This window comes from Cryptomeria japonica, chromosome 7, assembly GCF_030272615.1.
Source record: "Cryptomeria japonica chromosome 7, Sugi_1.0, whole genome shotgun sequence".
NCBI classification, from domain to species: domain Eukaryota; kingdom Viridiplantae; phylum Streptophyta; class Pinopsida; order Cupressales; family Cupressaceae; genus Cryptomeria; species Cryptomeria japonica.
The window spans coordinates 466,924,595-466,946,972 of NC_081411.1; positions in this window are offsets into that span (position 1 = coordinate 466,924,595).

A 22,378-nucleotide genomic window follows, 5' to 3' on the forward strand; every position below is an offset into this window, starting at 1 on the left:
TATGGTGAAATGTTTTAATTTCATGGAAATGCATATCAATACTGGCTTGATTGCAATTCGCCAGTTGGATAGTGAGAGATTAGAGAAACTCCAACACCAAATGCAAATTGGTATGTGGCAAATTGAAAGATTTTAACATCAAGGATGCTATTGGAGGCTCATATAAGATAGTAATCAAAAATTTCATTGTAAATGTGATTGAGAAATATTTGGATATCCACTTTTTTGGGTTGGAAAGGGAACATATGACATATTGATGCAGGAGGGCGATAATAACTTCAAACAAATGCAAATTTGAATGGTGAAGCCAAGTCTTGTATGGCATCATGAGTGAAGAGGTATTTTAACATTTAAGCAAATGCATTGGTAGCCAAGCGGGTCCTCTCCCTGCCATGAGCTCCTGTGTGGTCTTTTACTGTAGGCAGTGGAAAGTAAAAGGCTCACAAAATTCCAAGCTAATACCAGCATTCTCCTTTCCTGCCATACGTGGTGGTTGACAGGCAATTAGAAAGTTTCAAGCAAATCTTGTTGGCAGCCACTGCCATTTCTTCCTTTTCCTGCAATAGAACTGGAGTATGTTGAAAGGGCATAGAAACCTCTAAGAAATTTCTATTGGCAGGCATAGTGCCAAAGTCCTCCCTGACTGTGGCATGTAAATGGCTATGGGAAAAGAGAAAATTAACTCATTCAACAAATTGCAATCTGCAGGTGTAAATTTCTCCCTACGTGGTGTTTTGTAAAGACTATGGAAACTTTTATCAAATGCATTTGGCAGGTTTGAAGCCAAATTCATCTCCTACGTGGCACATGGAAATGAAAGATTATTTTGAAATCTTCAAACTAATGCAATGTAGTTGGCAAGTGCAGAGCCTAAAACCCCTACATGGTGTGAGTTTGGTGGGGTAATTGAGGAAGCATTTAAAAATCTTTAGCAAATTAATTTGGCCAGGCTCAAGACCAAACCCCCTCCTTCAGCGTGGTATCCTCCCCCAATGCCCACATCCTCCTTGTTGTGGTGTTCATGTTGGGAATTAAAAGTTTCAAGCAAATGTAATGGTAGGCATAAAGCTAGTTTAATTTCCCCCTCTGCCAGCATCCTCCCCTGCGTAGAAATTGGTAAAAGGCGTTAAAAACTTTCAAAGCGAATGCATTGCCAGGTTGTGTGTGGTGTTTGGAGAGGATTAGAAATTTCCAGGTAAAATGCAATGGTAGATCAAAGCCCAGAGCTCCACAACTTTCCCCAGTCCTCCCTACTATGAGGCGTGAAAAATGAAAAAGCCATTAAGACTTCCAGGCAAGTGAACAAACTGATGAAATGGCAGAATACATATATCCCACATTGATGGTGGGAAGGAAAGTTGATATATTTAAAAGCAAAAGCCCACAAAACCATAGTGTCAAATCCTTGAAGGCTTTTCACACAAGTACAAGCTTGGCTCCTTTTTATGCTGAACAACAAAATCAACAACCAGTATAATCTACAACCAAATTTTGAAAGGTAGCCAACCTCAACTATGATTTCAAAAGACTAACTGGACCAACTTAACAAGGATATTTAATCCTTCTTCTCTTCAGGCTCTGCAAGGCCTAGGTGGGTTTACCTATGATGCACTTCAAATACAATCTAAACTCACACACAACATCACCATTAAAGTAGAAATCTCAAACATAGCTCAACAATAAGGAAAGTACTGCAAACTAGCTACATTCACATTGACTCTCAACTACATTGGAGCTTGAGATAGGTGGGACATTACTACAAAACATAAAGAAAAGATATTATATTCTGATTTGATTTTAAAATGATGCAAATGACCTCTAGCTATAACAGATTAATGCCTCATCCTGGGCATAAAGTCAATATAAATAACTACAAATGGAATCCAAGCTGCATATCAAATTTATTGAAAAGATTTCCCTGTATTAATGCCTGGAATTAACACATTCTAAATTCATCCAAGGATCATACATAATCCAAACATTAACCCAAATCCCCAATTTCTTCTCATAGAATTTAAATCCCTTATGTAAAAGATGCCTAAGAACAAGAACTACAAACTCCCTTGGAGAGGATAAATTCAAACTCCCGTGAAGACTGAATTTATTGAAATTTAAGAATACCTAAAGACAATCCAATGGAAATTGTAAGGAAACTCAGGTGCGGAAACAACTTCCTACACTAATCTCTAGAGGAAAGTTTTGTGCAAATTCTTTTAAATCCTTACAATTTCAGATTCGTTAACTACTTTAACAAAGATATTGCAGCCATATACCATGCATATAGAAAATAGAGAATGACACAATGATTTACCCTGGGGAAAACTTTTCGGTAAAAAACCCCAGCACTCCAAAACCTGCACAATGTATTATCTTCAACACAATGGTTACAACACACTTGCAATGCAAGTTCTCACAGGAGACAATCGACACTTTAAGACAAATCCAGTAGCACGATATCATACCAACAATACACTCTTTTCATATCACAGTCTGTGACCCTAAAAAATGCTTATACACTTTCCTATTTAGGGCAACTTCCAAAGATAGCCGTATTAGGGTTTTACCATTCTCCGAGAAAATAGGAACCCTAAAAAATTTTTGAACCCCATGATTAAGGAAGAGTGTACAGTACTCAACTTTATCAGTTGCCACATGTCTTGCATGTCTTCACCCGTCATTGAAATCTCCTAGAAATAGCTCTTACGTGTCATAGGAATCTATCATAACCGTTTCAGCCATGATCTCCTTACATACAATTCAAGATGCCGACACATCAAGCAGAGTGACACATCAACATGCCAACTAGACATGTACACTCACACTTAATTACATTATCTACAAGAAATACATTTTACAAAACAAATAATAAGAATAGGAATTATCCAAGGTTGAGACACCTTATTCCTAACATTCTCCCACTTGTTGAACACCTTGTAAGAGCAATAGGAACATAACAGGAACTAACCGCTATAGGCCAAAAGGCCCATAGACTCCGAACACCATCTGAACTTCGTAGTGCCCACTGGTTTTGTTAATGCATCTACAACATTCCTCATAGTATCTACCTTCTCCAAATTTACCTTTCCATCTTCCACCATATCTCTCACAAAGTGAAACTGCACATCAATGTGCTTCGCTCTGGCATGGAAAGTTGGATTCTTTGCAAGGCAAATAATGCTCTAACTATCACACCAAATAGTAATCTATTCTGCATCAACACCAACATCCGAACACAATCTCCTAAGCCAAATGGCTTCCTTACAAGCATGAGTAGAAGCCATGTACTCAACTTCTGTAGTGGACAAAGCAACCATAGGTTGTCGCTTACTCATCCAACTGATGGCACCACCAAACATAGTGAACACATAAGCACTGGTGGATCTCCTGCTGTTAATATCACCTGCCCAATCTGAGTCCACAAACCCATGAATACAAACTGAATGTGGAGATCCAGAAGAGTTACCATGGTAACATATGGAGTAATCTGATGTACCCCTCAAATATCTGAATACTCACTTAACTGCATCCCAATTTACCCGTCCAGGGTTAGCCATAAACCGACTCAGGACTCCCACTACTTGGGCAATGTCTGGTCTAGTATAGACCATAGCATACATAAGACTGCCAACTGCACTAGCATATGGTACTCTACTCATGTCCTCCACCTCACTAGGAGATTTTGGACAATCATCTACAGATAACTTTGTTCCCACTGAAACGAGAACACATAGTGGTCTACAATCTGCCATCCTGAACTTGTCCAACATAGACTTCACATACTTTGACTCAACCAAAGTTTTCTGTTAGACCTGTCTCTACTGATTTCCATACCCAAGATGTACCTTGCTGCCCCAAGATCTTTCATCTCAAACTGTGCTGACAACTGAGATTTAAAATCAGAAATCATACCCTTACCCTTCCCAAATAGCAACATATCATCAACATATAATGCAACAATAAGAAGGCGATCATTTTCAACTCTGAAATAAACACAATGATCTGATTTCGATCTTACAAATCCAATTGACAACACAAAGGCATCAAACTTAAGGTACCACATCCTAGGAGATTGCTTCAAACCATATAGAGATTTCTTTAATCTGCAAACTAAGGATTCTTTACCTTTAACAATGTAGTGCTCAGGTTGTGACATATAAATCTCTTCCTCCAAATCACCATGAAGGAAAGTTGTCTTCACATCCATCTGTTCTATCTCTAAATCATATGATGCAACAAGAGATAACAAAAATCTAATGGATGTCAACTTTGCAACAGGAGAGAATATTTCACCATAATCTATTCCCTCTACCAGTGAATACCCCTTTGCAACCAATCTAGCTTTGTACCTTTCAACACTACCATCTGCACAGAATTTCTTCTTGAACACCCATTTACAGCCAACAGATTTTCTCCCTTTAGGCAAAGGTACAAGGTCCCAAGTTTTCTTTTTCTCTAATGAAGCCATCTCATCATCCATAGCCTCAATCCAGAAACCTGCATCTTCCATGCCCAAAGCCTCTTTCATAGATCTAGGCTCATCAATGTTAGTAATCAAAGCTAAAGCACAACTAGAATCTAACATAGAATAACCAAACCTTTCTGGTTGCTTTCTTTCTCTCGTGGATCTCCTCAAGGGTTGAGGTTGAGGTTGTTCTTCCTCTTCTTCTGAACTATCAGAGCTGCTAGAGCTCTCCTCATCATTAGACCCAACATGGTCTCTCTGTCCAGTCTTCTCAAGGGTAGGAGGAAACTGAACAACATCTTTTTCCTTTTCTTTTTCATCTTGTTGTAGCACAATAGGAGAAGATGTTAGCTCTCTAAAAATAACATTTCTACTATGCAACACCTTACTAGTCACAGGATCCCAAAGCTTGTATCCTTTCACACCAACACTATATCTGATAAAAATACATTTGACAGCTTTGTTTTCCAACTTAGATCTTTTCTCCTTTGGAATATGTGCATAAGCTTCACAACCAAAAACATGAAGATGTCTTATTGAAGGCTTCTTACCAAACCACACCTCCATGGGTGTCTTACCAACAAGAGCTGATGTAGGAGATCTATTAACCAGATAGTAGGTAGTGGCCACAGCTTCGGCCCAGAACCTTTGTTCTAAACCAGCTCCACTAAGCATACTCCTAGCCTTCTCCATCAGTGTCCTGTTCATTCTCTCTGCAACTCCATTTTGCTGCGGGGTGTAAGGATTTGTCTTATGTCTCTCGATTCCTTGTTCTTTATAGAAATGTTCAAACTCTATGGAACAAAACTCACCACCATTATCAGTTCTCACACACTTGATTCTTTTACCAATCTGATTCTCCACAAGAGCCTTAAATTCCTTGAACTGACTGAAAACCTATGTCTTACTTTTCAGGAAATATATCCAAGTCCTTCTACTATAATCATCTATAAAAGATACAAAATATATAGAACTGGAGATAGAAGGAACTTTTATAGGACCAAATACATCAGAATGAATAAGATCCAAAAGTCTAGAAGACTTGTGAGAACTAGAGTAGAACTGAACATGATTTTGCTTATCATAAACACAGTGTTCACAGAAATTGAATTTGAGATTGCAATCATTTAGCCCCTCAATGAGATTTTTAGTTTTCAAGGTCCTAAGACCCTTCTCACCAATGTGGCCAAATCTCATATGCCACAACATTGTCTTTTCTGCAGGAAGCTTTCCTTCCAAAGTGTTTGCACCCTTAGGTACACTTACTGCACTACCATCAGAACCCATTGCTACAGTCTTCTTTACTACTCATTCAGATGGTGGGGATGAAGTGATAGTCACTCTCTTCTTTGAAATAGAAGAAATATTGCACTGAGCAATGCATGCATCAAGCTGAAACAAAGTACCTCTCCTAGTACCTTTAGCGAGCACCATAGAACCTCTCATCATCTTGCATCCATCTTTCGAAAAGACAACTTGCACACCTACATCATTCAGCATACTTACAGATAATAGGTTTTGTGCCAAACCCAGAATGTGCATAACTTCGTTGATTGCCTTTACTCATCCATTAGGAAATCTGATAGTGACCCTTCTACATCCAACTATCATTAGGTGAGAATCATCACCCAAGTACACCTTTCCACCATCAAACTCTTCATATTTTGAGAACCAATTTTGATGAGAGGTCATGTGAAAAGAAGCACCCGAGTCTACCAACCACACATCATCAGATGCATGGGCTGCCAAAGCTGCAATAAAAGCATCTCCATCTTCTTGAGATTTTTTGGAAGCTTAATCTGAGCCTTTCTTCTTCTTCTTTGGTTCTTTGCACTCCCTCTGGAAGTGCCCAGATTTATCACAGTTCCAACATTTCACCTTGGACTTTCCAGGAGTCTTAGAACTCCCACGAGATTTGGATCTACCCTTCTTTGACTTATTGTCATTCTGCTTTCCTTTGTCGTTGGATCTCTTGCAAACAGCAAGGGCTTCCTTAGACAAATCTGAAGTCTTTCTTCACATCTCCTCAGATAGCAGCGAAGACACCACATCATCTATACGGAATGTGACTATAGTACTTCTGAGAGCCATCACAAGATGGTCTCACAAATCTAGCAAGGAACAAAGCAGGGTCATACATCGATCCTCCTCCTCGATCTTGGCACCAGATGATGCCAACTGTGTAATCAATAAATTGAATGCATTGAGATGATTAGTTACAGATCCACCTTCCTCCATTCTTAAAGAGTACAACTTCTTTCTCAGGAACAACTTATTCACCAGAGATTTGGCCTGATACACAGACCCAAGGCATGTCCACAAAGAATTTGCAGTAGTCTCATCAAGAACATTTAGAAGAACGACATCTGCTAGACAGAGTTTGATGAGATCCCTAGCCTTCCGATCCTTGATCTCCCAATCCACTAGAGATATCGTTGCAGGTCTCACATCAAGTGTAGAAGCCTCCCATAGATCGTGGTCTTCAAGCATGTCTTCCATCTTGAGTTTCCACAACTCAAAATTAGTGCCATTAAATTTCTCCACCTCCATTCTACTATATGAGGAACTTGCCATCTCAATCTGCAAATAAGATTCAGAATGCTCTGCACAAAAAACTCCCACTCAACTTGAGTTTAGCTCAAAAAACCCTACCCAACAACTAGGATCAAAAGTTGATCAAGCTCTGATACCACTTGTAAGGAAACTCAGGTGTGGAAACAGCTTCCTACACTAATCTCTAGAGGAAAGTATTGTGCAAATTCTTTTAAATCCTTACAATTTCAGATTCGTTAACTACTTTAACAAAGATATTGCAGCCATATACCATGCATATAGAAAATAGAGAATGACACAATGATTTACCCTGGGGAAAACCTTTCGGTTAAAAACCCCAGCACTCCAAAACCTGCACAATGTATTATCTTCAACACAACGGTTACAACACACTTGCAATGCAAGTTCTTTCAGGAGACAATTGACACTTTAAGACAAATCTAGTAGCACGATATCATACCAACAATACACTCTTTTTGTATCACATTCTATGACCCTAAAAAATGCTTATACACTTTCCTTTTTAGGGCAACTTCCAAAGATAGCCATATTAGGGTTTTACCATTCTCTGAGAAAATAGGAACCCTAAAATTTTTTTCGGGGCGATGCCCCAAACCCCACGATTGAGGAAGAGTGTACAGTACTCAACTTTATCAGTTGCCACATGTCTTGCATGTCTTCACCCGTCATTGAAATCTCCTAGAAATAGCTCTTACGTGTCATAGGAATCCGTCATAACCGTTTCAGCCATGATCTCCTTACACACAATTCAAGATGCCGACACATCAAGTGGAGTGACACATCAACATGCCAACTAGACATGTACACTCACACTTAATTACATTATCTACAAGAAATACATTTTACAAAACAAATAATAAGAATAGGAATTATCCAAGGTTGAGACACCTTATTCCTAATAGAAATGTATATATTACTTACATATATATGACCTGCAACTTAGAATTTATAGATAAATGTATCAAATCAATGACAGAAGAATAGGAACATCAACCATGACAACCAAGAAAACCAAAATGCATCAAATTGGAACCTGCAATTTTGGATTTCTCCCTTGGAGAAAAATTCCAAAAACTGGGAACCCTTACAAATGAGAAAAAATGGGAATATGAAGGAGGGGGGAAAAGACCAGAATGCACCAGAGATCACCAAGTGTCCCTTTTTCCCTAACTGAAAAATATTTCATTTTCTTCTCGTAGAAACTACTCTCAAAATATCTAAGATCTGTTGAAACTAATTGTAGAACTGAATTTTTCATTCTAAGGGCTTTCCAATGGTATATAATACTTCTATATTTGGGAAAAAATTAACCCTTGGGAGAATTAATTTTTTTTTATGTAGGTTATCATTTAAATTTTTGGATTTCTTCAATAGTCTAGACTTTACATTTAACTTTGATTTTTCTCCATTTTTAACCTGACGCCCTACCACATGGCAGCTTATGATTCATCAGCAAGGTCCATTGTTCGCCACCTGGGATGACACCTCATCCATCCACCACTTGTCGGCCATGTCATTGCCACCTGTCTGCCACTTGTTGGCCACATCAGCACCATCTCATCGGGACCCACCAGCTGGACCGCCACTAGACCTGCCACATCATCAGTTACTGGGTTGCGATGGTTAACCAGTGAGCATCTTCACTTTGCGACATGGAAACCACCATTGATCTTCTGTGAACTTGTTCAATCTTTACTGCTTCCTTTTCCACACATGCTTGGTCGCTGGGTCGCGATACTTAACTGACAAGCATCTTCGCTTTGCGGAGTGGCGACCAACTAGCAACAACTATCGATCATCTCAAACCTGCTCACCAGTTAACTCATCCATTCTCTACAAAATTTGCCTCGGGAACCATGCATATGGTGGGGTACATCTGGTCACCAGCTATCTCTTCGATCACCTCAAGATTCGTGCACGCGTGCGTGGGGTCCACTGGGCGTCAAGCTTGCACTTGTGTCAAAAACCTTCAAGGCTTTGACACTATGGTTATGTAGGCTTTTTCTTTTAAATATATCAACTTTCCTTCCCACCATCAATGTGGGATATATGTATTCTGCCATTTCATTGGTTTGTTCACTCACTTGGAAGTCTTAATGGCTTTTTCACTTTTCACGGCTCACAGTAGGGAGGACTAGGGAAAGTTGTGGAGCTCTGGGATTTGATCTACCATTGCATTTTACTTCAAAATTTCTAAGCCTCTCCAAACACCACGCACAACCTGCCAATGCATTTTCTTTGAAAGTTTTTAATGCCTTTTGCCAATTTCTACGCAGGGGAGGATGCTGGCAGAGGGGGTAATTAAACTGGCTTTATGCCTGCCATTACATTTGCTTGAAAATTTTAATTCCCAACATCAACACCATGGCAAGGAGGATGTGAACATTGGGGGAGGATACCATGCTGAAGGAGGGGGTTTGGTCTTGAGCCTTCCCAAATGAATTTGCTAAAGATTTTTAAATACTTCCTCAATTGCCCCACCAAACTCACACCACTTAGGGACTTTAGGCTCTGCACTTGCCAACTGCATTGCATTAGTTTGAAGATTTCATAATAATCTTTCATTTCCATGTGCCACGCAGGAGATGAATTTGTCCTCAAACCTGCCAAATGCATTTGATAAAAGTTTCCATAGTCTTTACAAAACACCACTTAGGGAGAAATTTACACCTACAGACTGCAATTTGTTGAATGAGTTTATTTTCTCTTTTCCCACAACCATTTACATGCCATAGACAGGGAGAAATTTGACACTATGCCTACCAATTGAAATTGCTTGGAGCTTTCTATGTCCTTTCAACATACTCCAGTTCTATTGTAGGAAAAGGAAGAAATGGTAGTGGCTGCCAACAATATTTGCTTGAAACTTTCTTATGGCCTTTCAACCACCACATATGGCAAGCAAGGAGAATGCTGGTATTAGCTTGGAATTTTGTGAGCCTTTTACTTGCCACTTCCCATAGTCAAAGACCACACAAGAGCTCATGGCAGGGAGAGGACTCACTTTGCTGCCAATGCATTTGCTTAAATGTTAAAATGCCTCTTCAGCCATGATGCCATACAAGACTTGGCTTCACCATTCAAATTTGCATTTGTTTGAAGTTATTAATGCCATCCTGCATTGGTATGTCATATTTTCCCTTTCCAACCCCAAAAAGTGGATCTCCAAATATTTCTCAGTCACATTTACAATGAAATTTCTGATTACTATCTTATACGAGCCTCCAGTAGCATCCTTGATGTTAAAATCTTTCATTTTTCCACAGACCAATTTGCATTTGGTGTTGGAGTTTCTCTGCTCTCTCATTGTCCAACTGGTGAATTGCAATTGAGCCAGTATTGATATGCATTGCCAGGAAATAAGGACATTTCACCATAAAATTAATGCACGGGCATGAGCCAGGTCGGGCCCCAAAGTGGGTCCAACTAAAAAAAAATTCATTTTCATTCACCTGACCTTTGAAAAAACTTCAGGAACCTTGAACATGCCTCTAGAATCGATCGACACCATTTTCTGATCATTAAACGGAGTTTTGCAACTTTTAGGCGCCTGCACCACATTTTCGCATTTAATCCCAAAGACATATTTTTCAAACTAGTCAAAACACCTTTCTGGACTTCGTAAATTGGCAGTCGTGTACTTTGATATAAAAACATAAACTCTACCAAGTGGTTTCTCAAGATGAATTCTGAGTGAATAAATATTAATGGTCAAAGATGACCAGCTGGCTTTGTCAGCACTACAAACCTGATAAAGTCAATGCGCATGGAACTCATGATGCCTTTCTTAAAAATATCAAATGATCTTCATAGACCCTCAAATCTGAGGCATAAGTACCTTGAAGTATAGATCAAAACTTAGAATTCTCAGTTCAACCAAGAAGCTGATAGGGTACAAATAGTGCGCTCATGAAAATAACCACTTTAATTGATGTAGCACTGAAAATACGGAACACTGAATAAGGTGGCTCAAGAAACCATTTTGAAAACTGATCAAATGGATTGGTAGGAGCTTGAAATTTGAAACATAGCTTTTCTTTTATACCCACAATAGCCCAGAAAAAACATTCTGGCATGACATTCACTAGGGAAACTTTTACACGTGCAAAGCGAGGCTCTGACTAGCTCTTAAAGCAGGGACTTATGCAAACAGTACAAACTGCGAACGGATTGAGCTTGCCAAAGTGAGCAAATGGATTCACAGGGACTTGAAATTTGGCATGTGGACTCACTTTTATGCATAGAATTCAGTGCACTTTGAATTTCACAATGATGATCAACAGGGAAAAATTTATAGGAGCTCAAATTAGGCTACTCAATAAAATCTACATTTGCACCTAACGTGCACTTTCAGCTCACCCCTTTGAAATGGGTACTAGATAAACTAATCCGAACTGAATTTTGAGAGTTGCAAAACACTTCATAGGCCAAATGAAGGGTGTACAACAAGTTTCAAACATTACCTCTTGATGATTAACTGGCTTCATTTTACATGCCCTCAAAGTAGGCCTATTAGGTTGATTCATTAAGTGGTCATTTTAAAGTGCAATAGCAAAACTTCATAGTGGGCCTCAAAACTTGACTCAAATTTAATGATTCCCAACACCTCCTTGACCTTTTTTCCTTTATTTTTTAATTCTTTGACAAATAGACCCGAAGGATTTCCCTGGTCTTCACCCACAATCCTATTTCTCAATTGATAGTTTCTTTTTACCTAAGCTACCATAGCAGCTTTTATTTTGGCAATCTCTTCATTTGAGGGTCTTCTCAAGGACACAAAACACTCACCTTGTTCAACATTACACATTTGGTCATCAACAGATAATTCCTCATCAAAAAAAACTTCTTGATGATGTGTTTCATTTATTTGCCTTTGATTATCTATATCAAAGTCCCGAGTCTCAATATCAGAAGAATATTCTACTTCTCCAAGATAGAAATAAATCATAAGACAGTCAACATTGTCACCTTCAAAGGTTTCCTCCTCTTCTTCATGTGTCTCATCCTTAGCAGAAATAAATTATGTTATGACACAATATTCAGGTGAATGGGGTTATTTACAAGCAACACACCAGGGAGTATCATCCACCATGTTCACTATATGTTTCTGCAATGGGTCAGGAGTTTGTTGTTCCTACTTACCCTTTTGCTGCCAGAAAGGCTTTCAATCCTTCCAATTTGTATTGTAAGGATAATCTTGCAATCTTAGTGGTCTATTAAATTTATTGAACTGTGGTTTTTCTAGTACAAAAATCTTGTCATTTTTTGCCACAGTCAATTTCAAATCCTTCAAGGTGTTAAGCACCTTGTCCCATCTTTCTTCTTCTTTAGGTTTTGTACCTAAAGACTTTTTAATTTTATCTTTGGTATTTTTAGAAAATCTAGGATCCTCTCTTCTTCCGAGCTTACCTGAAGCTCTTCTATTTCCTTCCACATTTATATCTATTCTAAATGCATCTCTCAGAGTTTGAGAATCCTTGTCTCTAAGGATATATGCCATTTTGCATTAGATACATTCATATATGTAGTCAAACAAACATTGTCATCCAACCTTAACACTTGAAACAACTTGTGCATAGCTTTCTGAAATCCAATTTTTAAATCAGACACATCCTCATTCAATGACTTCTTAATGTTATTGAAATCGTTTAACATGAAACTGGGATTTGTTTTGTATCATACTGGTCCTTAAAAAATCTCTCAAATTCTTCCCAGGAACTAATACTTGTAGTTGGCAATCCTCTATACCAATCCCTGGCATCCTCTGTCAGAGATTGTACAAATAATTTCATAACCACATCTTCATTCTCCACCTCATAATCATTCAACTTATCAGTGAATGCCCTTAGGTATTCCTTGCCAGTTATAGCATTATTACCTATGAATTTACTAAATTTATCCCTCAAGTCATTTGGGATAACATTGGAATATCCTGGGATCCCATTAAAATGTAATTGCCTATACCTTTGTAAGTGGATAGGTATTCTTTGAAATTGCCCTGCTACAGCTCATCCTGCAACACTTGTTATGGTATTAGCTGCAATAGTGTATATTTTAGTGTTAACCCTTGTAGCTGTGTTAAGATCTTTAGGACATTGGGGCTGACTACTATTCTGAGTAATCACCTGAATTTACTGTCCAATAAGTGGAATTCCAGTGTTCTCAGTATCTTGGACATTTTGAAATGGAACACTCATAATAACATCTGGTGTTGTACCAGAAATAGCCCAAGTTTTGGATGCACCGACAATGAATGAAGCATTGTTCAATGTTGACAACTTAAGGAAATCAATTTTCCTTCTCATTTCTACCTTTGAGACTTCCATTTCAACTCTCTTCAACTCTTTTGCAAGAGTTTCATTTTTTATCCTGGTCATTTCTAGCTCAATGTCAATTTGGGATAACTTCAGACTTAGATCTGGGATAGTGAAAGATTTTCTATCATCTATCTTAACACCAGACATTTTATGTTTTCCCTTATCCAAGTCTAATTTAGGAACCTGAATACTTGGCTCACTAAGATCCGCTAACCTTTGGTTATCCATATTACTCTTAGCCTTTTCCCTTATGACATTTTTAGATTTCTTATCTAAAATATCTCTTAAAACAGGGCCCTCAACACTAGGCTTATCATTTTCTTGAGCTAAGGATTTGAGTGTTGCTAACTATCTTATCAGACCATCTCTCTCTATCACAACTCTAATAACTTCAGATTCCTTTTCCTTTTTTCTCTTACTTCTGAGATCTATCTATTCTTGGATTTCTCTTCTCAATGTACCTATATCTCCAAAAACTTCTTTTGGATCTAGCAAAGTTATTTCATATCTGGAAGTGTCATCTAAATCAATCAAGTTCACATTATTTTGTTCACATATTGATTGATAACCATGAGAAAAAATTGTTATGAGACTTGGAGGAGGAGGTACACCAATATCATTCTCGCTTTGATGACTTCTACTTCTACTCCAACCTCTTGTCTTCTCTGAATATTGAACTTCAGTACAATTTTTCTTTGTGGTTGCATTTCTTCTTATATAGGTGTATCAAATATAGAATTGAAAAATCCTAAACCATTCGATTCAGAACTTTAAGAAGATGATGCATGAACCTTAGGAACAAGATTTAACTGTGACTTACTTGCATTCTTGTGCTTAGGCTTCCATGATGAGGGAGTGGTGCTTGTATCTATATTTCTTCTTATTCCCTATTTCTACGGATCTCCCTGAAGTTCTTCCAACTTTTCTTCAGGATGCAGCCTCATGTAACCTCTGGTGTTCTTTGCTTTACTCATAGTAGCAGAGTCCTTCAAAGATTTGTTAGAATTATTCAAAGATATACGCACTGGCATAAAAACCTTAGAGTTGCCACCCAAATTACTTTGGGATATCAAATAATATACTGCTTGATAATTCTTGAAAGAAATCTGTGAACCCTGCTCATAGACCAGAATATCTTTCTCACAAAAATGTAGAACACCCTTTTCACACGAAAACATGAACCAAAAATATAGAACCGTGGGCTCAACCATCAAATCATAGAGATATTATGAAAACATCTACTTTATTTTAAACAAAACCTCTTTAACCGAAGACTCCTTACCATTCATGTCCCCAACAGAGTCACCATTTTTTGTTGGTACCCAAAAACGGGTTTACACTGACTTAAGGTAGATACCAAGTTGTTTTCTTCTAAAATATGTATGGAAAGCCACTTCCAACTATTTAATATTCTTGAGACTTGGACCAACAATAACAAGGATGTGAGATCCTTTCTACACTTTAGGCTCTACAGAACCGGGGAGGGTGATCCCCATTGCTTATTTGTGATTTTACGCCACACTCACAAATTATTCATGAAACAAAGTAGATAATCTCATATAAAAACTCAACAATAAGGGAGAATTCTCAGGAATGGCAAATTCCTCAGTGATCCTCAACCAGTTTGGAGCGTGAGATAATTAATACACATGACAACATTCATGTAAAATGAAAATATTTTGATATTCAACAAGTTGTAGCAAACCAATGGTGATTCTGAATAGTAAATAAATACCAAGGCATTCACTTAACTATGATCAATGCCTTATTCCATTGGGCACATGAATTCATACTACATTAAACTATACTTCTAACAGAATTTAATCTAACAACATATAACCTAAGATAATATTGTCTTGCAATACATCATATTTGTAATCCCTACCTAGAACTACTTATCAAAATCCTTGTAAAGATCCCTATCACTCTGCAATTTTATTAAAGCATTTAATTGACCCCTTAGACCAAAGAATGAATAAAAATGCATACACCACAATAGTGCAACGAATGATAAAATCCTTGATAATATGCATTCAAAACATGATAGAACAATACACTCGAGAGAAGTGGGTTTGAATTATATATTTATTTAATAATTCTATTGTCTCTATAAGAATACAATCCATACATAACTCCTTTAAGAACCTGCAAAAATTACAAACACGAGACTCTTTCTATTCTGCTCTATAAAATAACCTTTTACAACCTTTTTGTTTCACCTAGACTTTGCTATTTGGAAACATAAATTCAGAACACTCAAGGGACCAAAAGTCTGAACGTCGTTTCATAGCCCTAAATTCCCTTATATAAAAAACAAGGGAGCAAAGAAGCTTTAAGCCAGAGGAGACACTTGTCATCTTAAAATGACTACATATAACTGCATTCTATTATACAAAACAATCATCCTTGAACTCGCTTGTGCAAAATCAAAGTATGCAGCCGTGCTCTTCAAAACTCATGATGAAAATTACCCTCATCTTGTTATATAGGTTCAAAAATGCCACTAAAATTCAAATATAGTTATACAAAATGTTTATAACTTTTATTCATTATTTAGGTACATGCTACCCCACACACTATAGTCTTTATCAGATGGCCAATTAAAATTTGTGACTTCATCATCTTTTTCCCTGTATGGAATATACTTATCGACTACTTGGTTTTCCTCTCTTTCAAAAGTTTCAAAAAATAATCCTGTAGCAATTATTTTATCCACGCTATCCTCCAGCATATCCATATTTAGCCCTTCACAAATCATTTCTACCTAGGTATTGATGACTCTTTTTGCCTCCTCCTTCCAAAATTGTAAAGGGTTGACTGCCCCTTCTTTATCCTCAATATTTGGAAAAAGAGTTTGTTCTAATTCACTAAAACTCTTCATCAATTCCCTTACCTTTCTTTCTATATTCTCTGGCAAAATTTGGGCTTCCTGCATTGATTTTACCAATAAATATGTTGGTTGGAGTGCATGTGGTCTCTCAGCGTGAAATTTAGAGGCCATGGACATCATTCTAAGCTCATTTCCTCTTTGCAACCATTTTGTAAATAGGGGAATCACTTCTTTATCATTATTAAACTTTTGAATTGCATTAAAAAGTAAATAATATAAGGCATGAATACTATTTAACTTGCTATCAACTTTCTCATTTAAATTAGTTAGCACTAAGCTAAGTATATCCTTTTGCTGCCCAACTGATTGTTTATCTAATTCTTTAAGTTTATTTTCTAATTCAAAACTCTTCTCTAAAAGTTGAGACTCATTTGGTTTTGTTGATCTTGTAGTATCAGGCTCATCATTATCATCATCATCATCATAGGGGACTAATGCCATACAAAGGACATCAGTACTTGTATTTAGTTGAGCTACTTCTCCTCCCTGGACTATAGGTGGCAACTTAGATGTCGATGGCTCGGATGGCCCTGTAAGTGAAGGATATAAAAGCTTTATTTGTCCTTGCTCGAGGAGTTGCACTCTCGTTTTCAACTCCACACACATTTTCTGAGATGCATTATAATCATTAAAAACCTTATCAAACTTTCTTATTAGCTCAGCCTTCTCTGAAGCTTCCTTTTTTGTGCTCTCATGTGCCAGCTTAGCAACATCAATATTTAACTTCGTACCCTCCACACTTGATGTGTCAGATGCTCTTTTTATAATTAATCTTCCCTTCAAGTTGGGGTTTAAATCACTAATATTAGGCTTCCTAGGTCCTTCCTCTAGTGCCCATATTTCCAGGGTTACGTAATCATCTCCAAAATCTGAATCTCTTAATGCTAACCCTGCATCTTCTTCCTTTGATTTCCTAATTGTGTGAAATGCCACTACATCTGCTATGTCCCATTCTGGCAAGATCAAGACTCTAGCCTGACTTACAATTTTCCTGCCCTCATCAATAGTGATTTCCTTAAACTCTTCCTTCATTTAACTCTTTACTTCCTCTTGGATTTCTTAATCTGATCTGTCTAGCCTTTGGGTCTTCTTCTGAGTAATTCTTCTTTTGTATTCCTCAACTTTTGTCTTCCATACCAACTATAAAAAGGCTGGGCTCCTTACAAAAGCATCATCCTCAAGAAATTTGTCACATGCCTCCTTTCTTGCATCTTTGAAGGCTTTACCATGGGTATCCTAGGGAGTAAGATCCAACTCCAAATTAGGAGACAATGCAGGAATACCGAATTGCATTTCTGCACTTGTTGCAATGAACCTATCTTCCTCCATTTGTTTGTCATCCTACCTTACTATTGAAGAAGATACAACTGATGGCAAAGGAATTCTGTTAGAATATTCAAGATCAATGATCTTGACTCCTTGAAGAGCCTTAGTTTGTATCTTGGGGAAGGGTTGTGAACTCATCATCTTCTTACCCTTTCTCCTTATCAATATTCCACTATCATTACTACTATCCTCTTCATCACTTGTTTTGTCTCTTACAGTTTTGTGAGAAGATTCCTCAATAGGCTTCCCTACTACCACGCCACCTGCTCTCTAGGATAAAGGAGGTTGTGAGCTTGATTGTTTCCGACCATGAACTTCTTCAAGTTTGGCTATCTTCTCATTTAAAATCTTCTTCAACTTGTCAAATTTTTTTATAAAAAAATCAATCTTAGCACATAATGGGGAAAAATCCTTTAATGGGTCATATTTTGGATCCATCTTTTGGATAGAAGCCCATAATTTTCTATAGATTATCCACTTCTCTTTTCTCAATTCCTAAGTCATGGGGTCAAATTCATTCCTGGTTAAATCCTCAAGAAAATTATGCACATGGAGAAATAGAGTTCCTTTTATTCTTGTTCTAATTTTTTTGTAAAAAACCTCAGGATCACTATTTTCTGGCTATACTCACCCCCAAATGATATGAAGCAAAGAATTTGTTGAAGTGCTCATATCGTACCTTTAGAATTACAAAGTAATGCATAATAGTATAATCCGGGAAAATTGTTCCTTTTCCCTTTCCTTTTAAATCCTTATCCTGAATGCATCCTATTTACTAGATCACCTCAGCAAAACCCATTCTCAAAGGAATGTTGAAGGGTTGTACATGCGGTTGTCCAGAGAGACCATAAATCCTGATAATGGTACTTACAGAGTAAGGGATAAAATCTTCTCAATTCTGTTCAATACTAGAAAGTTGCACCCTCTCCTTGGGTCTCACAAAATCATGCAGTTCCTTAGGAATCCTCGGTGGATTTACTATCAACTTTTGCCTCAACCTAGAAGCCAAATTGTTATCACACCTTATAAAGCTAGTCTCTTGTCTATCCCAAGACATATCTATGCTCCAGAGCTGTACTGGAATCTCCTGGTTATCAATTATCCTTTTGAGGTTCATGGTACCCTCAAAGTAATATGTGTTCCTAAAAAGGAACATATAGATGAGTAAAGAATACCAGGAGAATTTAGCACCAACAACTTGATTCTTAATGTCTAGTAACCCCTCATGAATCTTTTCCTCAAGGTAGGGGGAAAAGTCAAAGACTACTGTAAAGTTTAGATTTTGTATTTTCATAGCCATGTACATAAAATTAGGCGGCATTACTGTAATGGGATTAAAACCCAATATTTGGCACAAATAGAAGAATATAGCCTGAAAATGGGGAGAAAAAGCATCGAATGGGAATGGCTCCTCTGAGCTAGGGCCGATATGGTACGTTGTATTCCCTACTCTGGCTAAATGCATTGGAAGGAAACTCTTTCTAATGAATTCCCTCATCTTCTAATACTCATCCTTTTTCTCATTTAAATCTATCTGAACGAGGCTCGGGGATGGTTCATATAGGTCAAAAATCTCTTGGAACTCTTCCCTTTTAGTGGTTAATAAAATTTATCCATCATTTCCCCTAATAACCCTTGAAACTAGGTCATATCTATCTGCAACAACTTTTAGTAGGTTGACATCCATGAAATCACCCGGTACTACCAACTTGCCCAAATCATACTGCTAGGGACTGGATAATGGGGAGTGTAATTTTCTTTGTCCATACCATAACTTAAACATTTCTAGCCAAGTCATCGGTATATTAGCATCTGCTAAGAGGAATGTTTTGTCAGTTAACCCTTCCCCTAGGGTTTTTCCATCCACAAAATCTCTGCCCCTATTGTTTATCATTTGTAGAGGGCTCCAATTGGTCCAAGAAATCATCATATAGATTTATTTTCATATAATCCACTTGTCCTGAATATTTCTGTGAGGGAGCCATGTTTTTCAACTAGGGCTTTATACTATAATTCCAATTTTAGGAAGGAAAAAACTAGGGCTAGTACAAGATTTTTAAATTACCAGAGTAATTCAAACAAATTTCACTACTATTTGTCTAGCACCTAACCCTAGAACAAATTGAATTCTCTTCTTACAACTTCATGCATAATTTAAAATAATTTGTTTCAAGAACATATGGAGAGCTCAGATAAACTTACTGCTTTGATTTTCACTAGAGATGACAATTTTGTGTTGCAGAGAGTCGTTTCAACCTCCTTCAGCAGTAGGAAAACCTTCTGGATTGCTATGAAATCTTTTGTGAATGAAGAAAAACCTTTTAAGAGTCTTTTAATTATTGTCTAGAAAAGAACGCAAATGTCTTATCTACCATCAATATTCGCATGAGCGAAACAAAGGCTCATAACTTTGCATTTAAAAAAGTTTGAAACCTGGTCATCGATCATCTTCCAAGTTGGAAAATCCAATGATCATCTCTTGTCGACTTAGCAATTGACTTTCCATCTGTATCAACAGACCCACAAAATCATGACTAATCAGCACTACATCATTGTTTGAGAAAACTCTATCAACGGCCCCATCGTAAGCCTTCTTGGTCAGCCTGGGACACATGGCATCATCTCACGATGCCATGGTCCATAACCTCCCTACAACTTCCATCGCCATAATATGGGGGCCGTAAGATTTGTTCAAACTTTATTGCTTTGCACAATACTCGTTAACTCCTCTAGAATAAAAAATCGAGCAACTTTTACCTCAAGACAAAACATCTCCATTCATTTTGAACATGTGCAAATTGATGGGATTGTTATTAGACTGACCTTTACCACTTGAGAACTGGTAACACGATGCTTCGACCAGTTATACAGCCAACCCTGTCGATTTTCGCTAACAATACACAACACAATCTCGTGATGCCGCGGTCCTTATAATCCTCGCATCTTTGATCACGAGGAAGCACAAGCCATTGGATTCAATCTGTCTAACAACCCATTGAACTACTTAGGACTTTCAGACATAGGAAAATATAAGCGTCGACACAAATATTTAAAGGGAGACCGGTCATAGTGAAATTTTATGCGCATAACTTAGGAAAATCATATTTCATAAACTGTTTAGCCACTGCTTAATACTTAGGAAATGAAAAGGCCCCGCCAACAAAAGTGGTACCCTTGGCCTTAAGTGAGAAAAAGGTAATGATAGAATATAAAAAGGACCAAATACTTTCTTTCAAACCAAAATTTAATCAAGAAAAGACATAACACCTAAAGCCCTAAACCCTGATAACTTGACAGAGGGCAAAATAAAACCAAAATGACCAAATTTTGCAAGACAATTTTAGGTCCTATCACACTCCTTAATACATAATTTTAAGGTTTTGTATATGTATACATTTGATGCAAATTGTGCTATATATATATGTGTGTGTGTGTGTGTGTGTGTATTTTACTTTTCAATTTGGAATTTTTGTCAAAGGGGGAGTAGAAATGTGTATGTGTTATGAAAATTTTATATGTATTCTTAAGGAGGAGTAGAAATATGTTGTATAAATTTTTGTAAGCACACTTAGTTGTAAAGTTGTAAAATTTTCTAAGTGTTTCCATCAATGCCAAAGGGAGAGATTGTTGGCCTGATGATGATTGTAATGAATGACTACATATATTGTCATTGATGGAATATGTATACACACACATATGTTCACATTGTCTACCGGTATTACTTCTAAAGTTACTTGTATTTCAACTGGTATTGGAAGTTTAGTTTATGATGGTTTAGAGAGTGTCAACCAGTACATGTAGACAACCAGTATATGCATGAATAACTTGACAACTGGTATATGTTTTGGTTGGGAACTATTTTTTGTTTGGGTGATCAGGTACGGTTTTCTTCCGCTTTAAAGCTTTATCTTTCTCTTGATATGTATTAAGGTTCAGGTTCCTTTCAAAAACCTATTTTTACTTAATCAAAACTTGAAGATTCAGCTGAGACTATCAAAGAAGCAATGAAGGACAATTGGTTTACATGTTTAAATGGTTAACTCTAACCAGTATTGTTGTTCCAATCGGTATTCATTGATTGTGTGATGAGTTGTCACCAGTCATGATGAGTTACCCTGACCGACAAATTTTGGTAGTAATTTATGATGAGTTATGTTTTATTGTCCAGATACACTACACCTAGGAAATTATGATATAATTTCTAAAGCTGACATGTAATCTAAATGTCTATATAATGACATTATGCTGAACTATTTTGAGGACATGATATGAGATGATATGATGTGAGATAGAAGTGTTAAGTTATTGAAGGCATTGCAGAATATGTTGGTGATGCAGTTTTGAGTACGTAGAAGAGGATCTATTCAAGCAAGTTGTGCTACTTCTAGATCACACCACCTATTGTTTTCTAATCACTACAATGTTAGGGGTCCCATAGATACTGAGAGGGGGGGTGAATCAGTATCTAACCGGTGATTAGAATTTCTTAACTTAAAACATGCATAACATAATATAACAGTGTACCAGTATACAAGAAATAATGCAATAAATAGAATCAAGTACATCCACATGAAAAGCACACCATAACACAATATGTTAATGAGGAAACCTGGCATGGGAAAAACCTCAGTGGGATTTGTAACCCACAATATTCACTCACTGGCCAATAAGAGAATATTACTTACAATAGGGGCTTGCACATGTAGGAAGGCCAACTGCCTAGAGCTCACTACTCAATGGGAAGTCTCACTGAATTACAATAAGGATTATACAAATCCAATATCTTGTATTGCTTTACAATAGCATCTT